Raw genomic sequence first — 15,314 nt, 5'->3', positions numbered from 1 at the left:
GGGTCCCTATTTCTGTTAATGAGGAAAACTCAGAGAGCCTGGGCAACTTTCCCATGATCTCACAATACAGTCAGAATTGAAGTCTCAATCACAGCTCCAATGTCCATCCCTCCCCAGGCTGCCTCAAGGTTCTCTGAATCAGCAGGAGACATTTAGAGCAAATTTCTCAGCAGCAGAGAAAAGAAAAGCATCATCCCAAAAGATGAACTTTCAGTGTTGAAGGTTGAAAACAAGAAGGCCACCTTGACCACGGACCAACAGCTGAAGCTCACAGAAGGTTCCATGGATCCAGGAGAACTTGACTTCACCCATTGCGTTTGTTTCTTAGAGTTGCTAGGACCGGTATGTCCTGCACACAGATCCTGGGGCCAGGACTAGAATCTGCACTTTGGCAGGACTGTGAGCCCTCTGAAGCATGCAGGGGAGGAGGCTCTCTCACCCCTCCAGTTCCTGCCGACTGCTCAGCTCGTGGTGGCACCATCTTGATGTCAGTCATCATCTTCTCATGTTCCTCTCTGGGTCACACACACACTTAGAGCCTACTAATCTACAATGATCTCTTAACACTTCCAGAACACAAATGAGATCTCATTTGTAATATCTGCCAGCGGGCCTTAAGCCATACCGGTTGGGAGGACAAGCACCCACCCTTTGCACCTGCAGTTTCAAGAAGTGTCCTGAGGGCCCGGAGCGATGGTTCAGCATTTAAAGGTACGCATTTCTCATTAAGGTCCTGAGTTCAGTTCCTGGCACACACATGGTGGCTCACAACCACTTGAACTCAAGCTCTGGAGGAGCCTGTGCTTTCTCCTGGCCTCTGCAAGTACCGCCACTCACGAGTACATATCCACACATGGACACAAGTGCAGACACGTAATTAAAAATAAAACAAAAGTTCTTAACATTAATTGAGAGAGTGGGGACGTAGCTCAGTGATAGAGTGCTCGCCTAGCATGTGCACGGCCCTGGGTTCTATCCGGAGCATCACATAAGACAGGTGTGTTGGTGCGTACCTGTGATTTCATCATGTGAAAGGTCGAGACAAGGGGACAAGGAATTCAAAGTCATCCTTAGCTAGTTCAAGACTAGCCTGGGCTATATGATGCTGTCTTTTTTTTTTTTTTTTAATGTAAACTGGAGGCTGGAAAGATGCTTCAGCACGTGAGGGGTACGTGCTGCTCTTGCAGAGGACCTGAGTTCAGCCCCTACTACCCACATAGAGCGCCATGCAACTTCCTGTAAGCCCAACTTTAAAGGCCTTGAAATCTTTCTCTGGCCTCTGTGAGCGCGAGCACATGCACACACACACACACACACACACACACACACACACACACACACACACACACACCCCCCAAATAAATAAAAAATAAACCTTTTTTGAAAAAGTGAATTGTATTTGATTATCTCAGTGACTTACAGAGCACCAGGCAAGACTCACAAAGTAATTTAAAAAGGGATCAGGGGCCTCCTGGTGGAGGGCAGCACACAAGGCAGTTTCTCTGTCCTTCCCTCCCTTGAGAGTTGTGACATTTGGGATCTATGGGCTGCTCCTTCCTTCCATCCCCTGCAATATGTTTGTGTAGACATGCGTGCATGCATGCACACTCGAGCACGCGCACACACACACACACACACACACACACACACACACACACACACACACACACGTGCTCTCAATCAATGAGCCATCTCTCCAGTCTCCTTTTTTTTATTTTTAAAACTGTTTTAAAATTTATTTTTACCAGTGTTTTCTCTGTATGTCCATGTGAGAGTGTTTGGATCCCAGAGTCACCAACAGTTGTGAGCTGCCATGCCAGTGCTGCGAATTGAACCTGGGTACTCTGAAAGAGCAATCAGTGCTCTTAGCTGTTGAGCCATCTCTTCAGCCTTTTTTTTTTTTTTTTTTTTTTTTAGACAGTCTCAGATAGCCCAGGCTGACCTTGAACTTGCTAAAGGATGACTTTAAGCACCTGTTACTTCTGCCTCTGCCTCCCAAGTGTTGAAGTCATAGGTGTGTACCATCAAGTCTGGGCATGTAAGGGAGAGTACATATGTGTGAGTGTGCATGTGGAGACTGGGAATCAACATCAGACGTCTTCCTCAATCTTTCTTCATCTTACTTTCTGAAACAGGTTTTCCTGTCTCTGCCTCCCCAGAGCAGGAGAGAGATGCCCTCAGCTTTTTATACAGCTTCTGAGATGCAAGCAGCCGCATTCTTCTCAGTAAGCACCTTAAACAAGCAGGCTGTCCCCTAGGCCCCGGATGCACACAGTGTAGTAGAACAGAAAGAGTGTCAGACTCAGGTGGCCTAAGTTCGAATCCCGTTTCTCCCAGTATTCTATGGCTTTGGGAAAGCTATCCCCTGCTACAGCCACGGCTTCTCTGTCTGCAGTGTGGAAAAATCCTGGTGGTGCTTCTTCCCTCCGGGTAGTGCCTGCTTGACAAGATGACACACTCATACCCTCAGCCTGGTGCTTGGCGCGTACTGCCTCCTAAATCATGGGTACAATATGACCAGCTGCCTCAGGCTCTTCCGGCTGCAGCCTCCCTACTGTGGTGGACGGTACCTGCAAACTGTGAGTCCAAATAAACCATTTCTTCCTTAAGATGCTTCTGTTAAATATTTTGTCAAAGCAAAGAAAAAAACTAACACAGGAAGTTATTGGGTCTCAAGAATGGGGCTTAGTAACCCCACCATTGTGCTCCACCTGTAACTCCAGGCAACGGAGAGGCTACAGAAAGCTGACTTAGTTTGAGATCAACCCGACTGGTTTCTAGGACACTCTGGATCCTTCTCCTTTGCCATTCTCCCATGCTTCTCTCATCTAGAGTCCCAGTAGGATGTCTTCCCCTCTGTCCCAGTTTCCTGGTAAGTGAAGACTTTCATGGAACATGCCCCTTGGGCTAGTGTGCAGATATAAGTGAGTGTATGCCATTCGACTTTTCTGCTTCTGGGTTAATTCACTCATTATGATCATTTCTAGTTCAAGAGAAGCATGGAAGAATGGCAAAATAGAAAGATCCAGAGGGTCCTAGAAACCTACAAGAAGAACATTATGATAGGCAGATTTAGGTCCAGGGGTCCTGCTCAAACTAGGGCACCAGCCAAGGACAGTACAGGCGGTAAACTTTAAACCCCTACCCAGATCTAGCCAATGGACAGAACAGTCTCCACAGTTGAGTGGAGAGTGGGGTCTGAATTTCACACATACTCTGGTGCCTCATATTTGACCACATCCCCTGCATGGGGAGACTTAGTGGCACTCAGAGGAAGGATAGCAGGCTACCAAGAAGAGACTTGATACCCAATGAGCATATACAGGGAGAGGAGGTCCCCCTCAGTCACAGTCATAGGGGAGGGGAGTAAGGGGAAAATGGGAGGGAGGGAGGAATAGAAGGATACAAGGGAAGGGATAACCATTGAGATGTAATATGAATAAATTAATAAAATAAAATTTTAAAAAAGAAAAGAAGGAAATAGGACTAGTGTCCTTTAAAAAGAGTCCTCGAGATCTGCCTCATCTTTTCCATCATGTGAGGTCACAGTAAGAAGGCGTCACCTGTGACCCCTCACAGACAACAGTTCTCAACCTGCAGAACTGGGAAACAAAATAAAGATGAGGTTTTATTTGTGCTTTTGAGATGAGGTCTTACTGAGTCCAGACTAGGCTGGAACTTGCCCAGGATGTAGCTGAGGATGGTCTTGAACTCCTGATTCTTCCGGTTCTACTTCCCAAGCGCTAGGGTGACAGCTATGCACAACCTCACCAGGGTTGGAGGGTGCTAAGGTGGGAACCCAGGGCTTTGCACTTTCTAGGAAAGCACCCTACCAACTGAGCTGCATCCTTCATCCACAGCTGTGGCTTGTCATCATAACAACTCAAATGGACCAAGAGGGAGTGTGATTCTCCCTCATAGATTTCTTCCTGCTAAAACCACAGATGCACCATCCTCTCTCATCAGCACCATGCTGTCTCGGTCACCACATCTCTACAGTAAATCTTGAAGCAAGCCTCTGTGAGTCCACCACCTTTGCTGTCCATCTTCAAAACTGACGTGGCTAGTGACAGTCCTTTGCTCGTCCACTTTTTAAAATTATTTTTTTTTTCTTTGAGATAGGGTCCCCTATGTAGGATTGACTAACCTGGAACTCACAGAGATCTGCATGCCTCTCCCTCCTGGGTGCTAAGATTAAAGACATGCACCACCATCCCCAGCCACTATTCCAGATGAATCAGCATGGTTGGTTTGTATGCACACATACACACACACACACACACACACACACACACACACACACACACACACACACACACACGATATTTTTCTTGCAATATTTTGGGCGATTTTCAGTCTTCTCTCTTCATCCAGACTAACAAGGACTGGGTCCCTCAGCCCCTCCCTCACTTTCGGGATTTTCCAGATATTTCTTTAGTCTGGGGTTCCTAGTCAAAAATGACATTAGGTTCTTCCTATGTTCTCAGTCATTGGATCTGGTGCACTGCACCTAAAAAAAATCTCTCCCAGCTTACTCCTGGTGGTGCAAGCTCTCATTCCCCAGCCCATGCTTTCACTGCCTGACACCTCATTTTTTCCCTCACCTGGCATCTCCACATGACCTACACCCCTTCTGCCAGCTCAGCTTACAGCCAAAGATCCTTTAAATTTACATGCATCTATGGGTACACAAGTCACTCCGGCTTCCACGTCCCTTCTCTCTCGGAAGGGACGGCTACTTCCTTTTGTTTGCCGGTCTCCAATTTGCTGGCTTCTGCAGATGGGGAAATATAAGGTGTGAGACCCCAGAAAGTTCATAAACTTTTATGCAGATTGGTTTTAGTCTGGTTTAAATTAGGCAACAAAATAGAATTTCCAGATGTCCTATTTGGAATTAACTTGGCTACGGAGAAAAGGCTATTAGGAGGAGGAGGTGGTGGTGGTAACGGGTTCTTTTTACGTTCCGGGAGGTGGTCACCCAAGGCATATGGACTTGATTAAAGGAAAGAACCTGCTGGTTGGCACATTAAGACTGGCGCTCTCCTTCACTCTGGTTGAGGACACTCAAAGGCACATACGACATTCTCGAGTCACTGAGAAGATAAATACCCAGGGCATCTTCTTCTGTTCCTGAGGTCAGCAAAGATTTAGCTTCCCAAACATGAACATGTGTGTAAACCTTCATGAGATCTTGCTACAGGGGGCATAGTCTGCTCCACGCTGAGGCTGTACTGCTGGCCCACAAGATACATGCTGCGCAGAGGCTGGTAATGTACTCACTGTGTAAGTGTGAGGACCCGAGTTCAATGCCCAGGACCCACAAAAACAATGGCGGGCATGGTGTCCTGTAACCAGAGCCCTGGGGGTGCAGAACAGGAGGATTCTGGTGCTTGCTCACTAGCAGAGGCTGGTAATGTACTCACTGTGTAAGTGTGAGGACCCGAGTTCGATGCCCAGGACCCACATAAACAATGGCGGGCATGGTGTCCTGTAACCAGAGCCCTGGGGGTGCAGAACAGGAGGATTCTGGTGCTTGCTCACCAGCAAGTCCAGCAGGAATCAACGAGCTCGGGTTTAATGAGAGATCTTGACTCGAAAAATAGTGTGGTGCTGAGCACTGTGGCTCACACTTTTAATCCCAGCATTTGGGAGCCAGGGGATCTCTGAACTCAAGGCCAGCCTGATTAACACAGTGAGTTAGAGGCCAAACCAGGGCTAAATAGAGAGACCTTGTCTCAAAATATAAGTCACTGGTACTTTGGGAGGTTGTGTGTGTGTGTGTGTGTGAGTGTGTGTGTGTGTGTGTGTGTGTGTGTGTGTGTGTGTGTATGTGTGTGTGTGTTGTCCTCATGATGCTTTGTCTAGGCATGTTCACCTTGCTCGTCGTCTGCTCATGTATTACAGCGTCTGGTTTGTGTTGTTGCGGGTTTTCTGTGCATTGCCTTTGAATGTGTATGTGCTTTTCCCACTTTTTCTTTGGGTTCCACCCCACACTCTGTTTTCATTCTATTCTGTTTTGGTTGGGTTGGTTGGTTTTTATTGCCTGTTTGTTTCCTAAAGAGAAAGAGAAAGAATGCTTGGAATGAGACAGGTAGGGAAAGGGGAAGGATCTGGGAGGAGACGAGAGAGGAGAAACCATGATCACAATAAATTGTATGATAAAAATCTATTTTCAAGTAAAAAGGAAATAATAATAAATCAATTATTAACGATGACAACTGTGTCAACCTCTGGCTTCTTCATACATGCCCACATGTGCACCAGCACGTATGAATATGCATACACATATAAATAAGTAAGGTGTCTCAGAGGGTAAAGGTATGCCATCACGCCCGAAAGCCTGAATTCAATCCTTGGGACCCACATAATGGAAGGAGAGAACCTATCCCTTCAAGTTGCTCCTGACCTCCATATACCACACATGGCATAAGTACACACACACACACACACACACACACACACACACACACACACACATGCAATTAAAAACAGATATGTGATAGATAGATAGATAGATAGATAGATAGATAGATAGATAGATAGCCAACCATAGCAGAGTGGAGGCAGGAGGGAAAAGGGACGAAGAGTCCCATACAATGCAAGTAAACAGAAGAGGCAGAGGTAGGAAGGTGGAAGGAGATATGGCTATACAGAAGGAGTTTTCACTTTAGGATAAGGGACCTTGAGCCAACCCTCAGGCATAAGAACAAAGGATATAAGGGCACCTTCCAGTAGCAGCAGAGCATTTTTCTGTCCAGACTCCCAACAGGATGGAAACTTGGGGTAGATACATCAGGGGCAAACCTAGGAGTTGTCTCCTGTACCTACACTAGTCTAAGAAATCTGCTAAAAGGATGGTGCAGTTCCTTATGCCTGCACAGCTTAACAGGTGACTGGGCTGGGAGTGTTGAGGTGGAGGCTTCTTTGATAGGAGACATGGGTTTTGCAAACACAAGGTCTCGTCATGATAGAATGGAAAAGTTGGAGCCAGGCCAGTGCTGTAAGGGTCTACATCATTTAAACAACTGGATCCTGCTAAGTGTCCGTCTCTATGCCACACACTGAGCTGTGGTCTGATAGGACACTAACGTGCGACAAGTCACCTCCAGCCTCCACATTCTCCTGTCAAACATAGATGCTTTCATGGAGCTGAACACCCAAGGGAGTTAGGGCCAGGCCCCAGCCCTGCTTCCAGCCTGTAACCCTGAACATAGCACACCAGGTAGGTGGGGACACCTGTCAAACAGGTCAAGTGGGAAATAGAGCCTTAGGGGTCTGACGTGACAAGGCACTGGAGCCAGAACATTCCTTAGAATCTGTTGTTGCGCCTCAATATTTTAAAGCAAAGGACCTGAGGCTTGAGGGCAGAACTTGGTGAGAACTCTGGCTCGTGGAACATCTATTCCATGCCGGGCCTCTCCACTAAACATGTTTACTAGGTAGCCTGGCAGCAGACACCACCACTGGGGGACCATTGTGGTGACCACTGTAGCAACCAGGCCTAGAACCTGACAACCACGATCAGGCAGGATCCTCCCAGTGGCTCTCAGAAAAGGCAGTTTTCCCCAGGCCTACCTGAGGTCAGGGAGGTCAAAGGACCACAGCAGAGCATCAGGCCCCACACCTGGAAGTCACACCCCCACCACCACCACCAAGGCACCCAATTCTAAACCCATAGTATTTGAAGTACAAATCCATGGCTCATAGCCCTCCCTGAGGTGGGGAGGAAAGGCAAGAAAAGGCAAGAAAAATCCTGGGCACAAAGGAAGAGGAAAGGAGCCACTCACCCAGGCATCTCATTCCTGAACAATTATAACGGCTTAAGGCTTTTCTCCCTTCTCAACTATAAAGCTGCACTTTCATAGGACTCCCAAAATGAATGTCATTTATAGATTAAAAAAAAAAAAGTCCTAACCCTTTCATACAACCCTAGTTTCTAGCTCCTAATTTTACCTATCAGATTATAATTTCACCCAAGTATCTCTGGGGTCACCCCATAAAAAAATAGAGAATGAGGAACTGAGGGTTTCTTAACAACCTCTTGAGGCGTACCCCAGGAGCCACAAAAACAGTGCATGTACAGCAAATGCTTAGGCCAGACTGTGACTCTCCACGAGGGCCCTGTACTATACGTGTGTCTCTCTGTAAGTCACTTGGAACACCCATGTTCTCAGTTGTGCCTCGCTTTATTCTGAGCCCCTCTCTTTCTCCTAACCCTCAAACTTCAGCCTATATTAAAATATTGTTAAGGAGGTCTCCAGCCTGACTTTCACATGAACTCTGGTGTCCCATATTTAGCCATGTCCCCTTGATGGGGAGGCCCGTTGGCACTCAGAGGAAGAAGAGCAGACTACCGAGAAGAAACTTGATACCCTAGCATCATATTCAAGGGGAGGAGGTCCCCCTCAGTCACAGTCATAGGGAAAGGGAATGGGGTGAAAGTGGGAGTGAGGGAGGAATGGGAGGATGCACGGGATGGGATAGCAATTGAGATGTAATATAAATGATTTTATTTTTCAATAAAAAATAGTATCATAAAAATAAAAAGATCTCCAGCCATGATTCACAAACTGACTGGCCCTGAAGTTCTTTTCTGTATTAAAGCCACTGCATGTGTGCATGTTTGGGCCCAGGTATGTGGAGGTCTATGTGCGTTTGGGTGCATATTAGTACGGAGACCTGTGGCTGGCATCTGGAATTATCCTCAATCACTGCTCTGCTTTATTCATTAAGGTGGTGTCTCTCACTGGTGAACTTACTATGGGGATCTTAGTCTTTGAAACGGGGATTACAGGCAGTCCACCATGCTCACCTGCCACTTACGTGTGCTCTGTGGATGCGAACTCCTGTCCTCACGCCTACAAGGCCAAGTGTTCTAACCATAGAGCCATCTCCTCATGCCAGACAGTAGTCTCTTCTTCAGCTTTACACAGTTTAGAGACAAGACATATTCAGTAGAGTTGAAGTCATGTCTGTCCTGGGCTAGGCGGTGCAGTGATTTCTGGGGATGCTGAGCAGTGGCCACAAGCTGAAGGTCCCAGTCATCCATCTAATCACCAGAAGACAGAACCAACAAAGCAGACTGTGTGCTGTGAAGTTGTGATGAAGGGTGCTCTGTTTCTCATTTGTTCTGTTTTCATTTGTCTTCTAATGAAGCCAAGGATTGAACCCAAGGCCTTATACTTTGGAGGCAGGCTCTCTACCACTGAGCCATATCCTTAGCTCTTTCTTTTCCTTCTTAAAAACAAACAAAACAAAAAGGTCTCACGGTTTAACCCTAGATGTCCTAGAACTCTGCAGACCAGGCTGGCCTCTAACTCACAGACTCTGTCTCACAAGTGCTGGGATTAAAGGCATGTGCCACCATACCCAGTGGCGTCTTCAGTGCATTTCAACTTTGGTACTTCTGACTTAAGGATGGAACCCCATAAAATGTTACGGGGTGTCTCTTTACTAATGACAAAGCTAAGGCATCTGAAGCAAAACTGTTACTCGTGTTCACAGAGTTAGCAGGTGACCAACGAGACCATGTTCTGACTCTTGCATCAGTGTAGCCAATGCCCTGAGCACCCTGACTTCCCAAAACAGGCGAGAGGGATGTTCAGAAATGAGAGGTCACTCAATTCCATCTTGGTGATCCCAGGTATCAACCAGTCATCACAGTACCACCTTCTGGAATCTTGAAGGAAGCCCATTGAGAGCCAACTGTGCTGCTTTTGTGTTGGGCATTTGGGCTGTGTTGTCTGTGGGATGTTGAGATACAGATGGAGCTATAGAAGCCAAATGGCACTCCAGAGTAGTTTCCTTAACTGGCCACCCCACTGTCCCTCTGGGTTACTCAGAATGTCATCTCCTTCCATCTTCTCACCAAAGTGCTTGACCATAGTACTCAAGGTGTCCTCTGGGATGCACACACAGGCACATTCTCACATGCAAATATTTGGGCCGCTCAGTTATTTGTGCCTAAGTCATGTGTACTAATTAGAGTTCGCTGTCAACTTGACCCAGCCTAGAGTCACCTGGGAAGAGAGTTTTAATAAGGGACCATTTGGTTCACAGATACTTCCAGGCATGCATCTGAGGAGCTGTCTTGATTGTTACTTGGTGTAGTAAGACCCAAGCCACTGCGGGAGGCACCATTCCCTAGGCAAGAAATTCTGGACTGTATACAAGAGGAGAGAGTGAGCCGAGACAAAGCAAGGAAACAGGGATCCCTGTGTGCATTTGTGTTTACACTCTCTGCGTTTGGCTGTGAATGTGAGGTGACTAGCCACTTTCAAGTCCTGCCCTAGAAGCCAAATAAACCCTTTTCTCACCTAAACTGCTTTTTGTCAGAGTGCTTTACCACAGAAATTAAACCAGAGCACCATGTCACATCCCTTCCTGCTGGCGAGTGCTTTCTCAGACAGCAATTCCTCTTTCCGTTTCCTCTTCTTTCCGATGGCCTATTCATTCTCCAAGGATCACCCACCATGAGCACCTCACTCCCAGACGCCACCTCTATCACTCCTCCTTTGCAACAAATTATTCTCTCAGGTCTTCCAGAAGCTTCACTCATACTTCATTGTCAGTTTCCCCTGGGGCTTGGCACCTATGTTCTTAGAGTCTGGTTCATTTGTCCTGGTTTAAGGAGAAAAAGATGAAGCCGAGCTCATCCCAGCAGCCGCCGTGTGCCAGGCGCTGTTCCCAGCAGACAGTGGCAGCTTATTAATGTTTACTGAGTTTGAATCACCGTGTGTTCAGAATGTGTACTCACTGGCTGCCAGATGTACCCCACACAGCTCAAGGATGGAGTGTTGCCAGCTCGGACCGAGAGGCTGTCTAGGCGGCAGATCCCTGAGCCGCACAGTGTGACACACTCTGGGAGGGAGCCCTTAAATGCTAGCCGGCAAAAAGAGCTTACATGTAAGTAGTGATGGCTTAGTAAATGTTTTAACAACTGGCTCTCCAGGAAAAAGCAAGCCCTGGTTTATAGCATTGGCTCATTTCTACAGCATAAATGGATCCATGTTCGCTGATTCCAAAATGCCGAGTGACATCACCGAGTGTTTTGTTCTGAAAAAAATGTTGGCAGGCTCTATGAGTGGATGAGAGTCAGCTCCAACAGACAGCTATCAGGTGTCTCTGACCTGCGCCCCCACTGACTATGTTATGGTCACATGTGACAGAAGATAGCTATGAATGTGGCCCAACACAAAATCATAAACTTACTTAAAATGTTATGATATTTGGAATATGATACAATAGTGTGTGTGTGTGTTCATATGTATGTGCACAGGTATGTGAGGGTATCCATGAATTGTGTAGAGGCCACACAATAATCCTGAGTATCATCAATCAGGTTCTGTCTTAGTTTGGGTTTCTATTGCTGCAATGAACCACCATGACCAAAGCAACATGGGGAGAAAAGGGTTTATTTGGCTTACACACAACAAAGGAAGTCAGGACTGGAACTCAAACAGCTCAGGGACCTGGAGGCAGGAACTTATGCAGAAGCCATGGAGGGGTGCTGCTTATTGGCTTGCTCACCATGACAAGCTCAGCTTGCTTTTTTGGTTGGTGTTTGTTTGTTTGTTTGTTTGTTTGTTTTTTGAGACAAGGTTTCTCTGTGTAGCCTTGACTGCCCTGGACTCACTTTGTAGACCAGGCTGGTCCCTAACTCATAGTGATCCACCTGCTTCTGCCTCCCAAATGCTGGGATTATAGGCATGTGCCACCATGCCCGGCTCAGCCTGCTTTCTTATAGAACCCAGTACCAATGGCTTCCCACACCCCAACACACACACAATGGACTGGGCCTTCATCCATCAATCACTAATTAGGAAGATGTCGTACAGACCTGTCTACAGCCTGATTTTATGGAGGCATTTTCTTAGATTCCTCCTCTCAAGGCTTTAGCTTGTGTCAAGTTGACATAAAACTATACGACACAATTGCCATCTACCCTCATCGTCTTGGAGCTCCACAGATAAGCTAGGCTGGCTTCCCAGTGAGGCCTGAAGATCTGCCTGTCTCTGCAGCCACACACTCCCACACCTTAATATATGGGTGGGCTCTTGGGAGACAGACTCAGCTTCTCATGCTTGCAGGGCCAGCACTTCTGACTAAGCCACCTCTCCAACTTGTGATTGTTTTTGTTTTTGTTCTAATTTGATCTCGTTATTTCTCCAGCATAAACTTTATATTTACAGCATCATTCGTGTCAAAATGTTGGAGGTGATGTGTCTGAGAGGCATTCAGCTCCTGCTACTGTTCTCTATAGATAGTTATGATTGTACCGGTTACCATTGCTGTAACGTGTATCTTTCTCTTACCTCTGGGTGCAGGGTCTAAGTTACCGTCACCAATGTGTGAATTCTCTCAATACCCTCTGTTCTACTCCCTGACACTTTCTCCCCTGTTCTACTCAGCCTCACCATATGCCAGCCACACTGACCTGCTAAACACACACAGATCCTGTTCCCCAGTAGATGCAGTGGGCTGGTAGGGCTGGTAGGGCTGGTGGGGCTGGTGGGGCTGGTGGGGCTGGTGGGGCTGGTGGGGAGGGAGCTGTGGGTATAGCTTTAGCTGTAAAAGTGCTTGCTGTATAAGCATGAGAATATAGATTCAGAGCCCCCAAACCCATGTTAATAAAAATAATAATAACAAAACCAGATGTGGTACTGACCATTTATAATCCCATCCCAGGGGATGCAGAGGCAGGTGGGACCCCAAGGATGACTGCTTGTCCAAGCTAGGCAAGGTAGCAAGTTCCAGACCGTGGACCACACCAGAGGAAGGATGCCCAAGGTTGACTTACAGTCCACACACATATTCTCTCTCTGTCTCTGTCTCTGTCTCTCTGTCTCTCTGTCTCTGTCTCTGTCTCTCTCTCTCTCTCTCTCTCTCTCTCTCTCTCTCTCTCTCTCTCTCTGTGTGTGTGTGTGTGTGTGTGTGTGTGTGTGTGTGTGTGTGTCTGTCTGTCTGTCTGTCTGTCTGTCTGTCTACAGGCTCACCTCCTGATAGCCTTTAGCTTTGTTTTTATTTGGGGCTTATGTTTGTTTTCGACTATGTCAAGATCCTCTCGGATGCCAGAGCCCAGAACCTTCCACTTTGCCCGTATCACTCCTCTTCCTCCTTTACCCTTTGTCAAACCTCAGCTTTCTGCTGTAAAATGCCCATGCTATCATCTCAGTTACCTTCTAGCTAGCAAAATACTAACTTTGGGGTTTTTTCTGCAACAAAACAAATGATCAAAGCAACTGAAGGGTTTATTTTCAGTTTGAGGGGACAACCTGCTGTGCTTGTGACAGTACAACAGCATGTACAAAGCCCTGGCCTTGAACTAAAGCCCTGCATGAACTGGATGTCGTGGCACAGACCTACAGTCCTAGCACTCTGGGGATAGAGGCCACAGGATGAAAAGAAGATAAAATGTTCAAGATTAAACTTAGCTACATGGTGAGTCTGAGGCTAGTCTGGGCTACATAAGCCTATGTCTAAAAAAGAAATGAAAAGGTGGAAAGAAGAAAGGAAGGAATGAAGGAAGGAAATAGGAGAAAAGAAAAAAGGAAGGGAGGGAGGAAAGAAGGAGAGAGAAAAAACAGTGGGTTTTCTTACTGTTAAGTATTTTTTTTCCTTGAGTAACTGATTTTTAAGGTGAGTTACACATTTTTCTTTTACAAAAATACATGTTCTATATCTGAGGATTTTTCTATGGGGAAACTAGCTATTATAATACAAGAGTTGGCATATTTTTCACTTTTAAAAATATCTTTCCCTTCTAGGTAGAAATGATATTCTAACAGCGGGTGACAAACAGTTTTGCCAGAGCGTCGTGTGCTGTGAAGATCCGGTAAGCACAGATGTGTGGAAATGTCCCCATGACTGTACAATTTGTCTGCTGAACTAGTACATATCACACCTTTAGAAACAGCTCGAACACTCACACACTTTCCAAACTTGGAAACAATTTCAAACCTATTGAAACATTTTCCAGAAAAAGAGGCTCAGTGGCTCGCAGACCCACTTGTGAAAGTGTGTCTTTTTGATTAGTTTACACAAATTGACACTAAGGGAGATGGAAACAGACTAGCTGACTAAACGAATTTCAGGAAAAACCTGAGCATAATTGCTGGATTTTTTTAAAAGAGCATCTTGATTTAGTAAGCAGAACCAAGAGGGCATTTCTTCCATTTGGGTCGGTGAGTTTGCAAAGATTCTTTTCTTGGCTCCGCATTCATTAAGGCAAAGTATTTTTAAAGCTGAATTTAGAGACAGAGCTTTAAATTAAATGTTAAAAAAGTTAAACTTACATTAAAATGTACTCCCACTAGATTACTCTGAACTAACAATGCATGTGTATGTGCAGTGTGTGTGCTTATGTGTGTGCACGCGCGTGTGAGTTTTGGGAATGCATCTATTATGGCATGAAGGTGAGGCAAGCTCAGATGCTGGTCCTTCCAAGTTCTTTAGACAGTGTCTTCATTGTTTCTAGCTTCATACAGCAGGCTAGGTTGTGTACGCACAAGGTTCTAGAATTATCCCGACTACCTCCCATCTTCCCACAGAGATGCTGGCGTTTCAGATGCTTGCTCTCCGCTTTCAGCTCCTTCATAAGCTCTGAGATCCTAGTCCACGTCCTTGTACTTACACAGCGAACACTTTTACCCACTGAACCATCTCCCCACCCTAAAACCAGTAATATTTCAGGACGAGATGAAATGTTTTCTCTTAAGTCTTTCTTTGAATTTACATTTATTATACATCTTAAGTTTCCTCAATACACAACCTCCTTCACATCTCACTAATCAGGGTTTGTTCGGTTGGCTGCTTCAGGCTTTTTTATTTATGTTATTTTTTGCTTATGCGTGCGTGCGTGCGTGCGTGCGCGCGTGCGTGTGTGTGTGTGTGTGTGTGTGTGTGTGACCATGTGCGTGCAGATCCCCATGAAGGCTTGAAGAGGTTATCGGATCTCCTGGAGCTAGGAAGAGCCCCAGTTGTGGGATGCCTGATGTGGATGCTGAGAAGAGAGCCCCAGTCTGCCAAAAGAGCAACAAGCAATCTTAACCTCTGAGCCATCTCTTCAGGCACGATGTTGGGGTTTAGAGATAGGGTCATGTTATGCAGCTCTGGCTCACCTGGAACTTAGGGTGGAGAAGCTTGGAGAGCAGCCTGGCCTCAGGCTGGAGCAACCATCCCGCCGCTGCCCCCTGAGCACAAATCACCAGGCCCCTCTAGCCTTTCTTAGTTTCTTGTGTTTTGTGGCATCCCTGTCTTCTTCTCGGCCTCACTTCTGGCTTTTGTGCAAATATATTTCAGATGTATTATGTCTT

Source organism: Acomys russatus, chromosome 6 (assembly GCF_903995435.1).
Source record: "Acomys russatus chromosome 6, mAcoRus1.1, whole genome shotgun sequence".
Taxonomy (NCBI): domain Eukaryota; kingdom Metazoa; phylum Chordata; class Mammalia; order Rodentia; family Muridae; genus Acomys; species Acomys russatus.
This window is presented reverse-complemented; position numbering follows the sequence as displayed.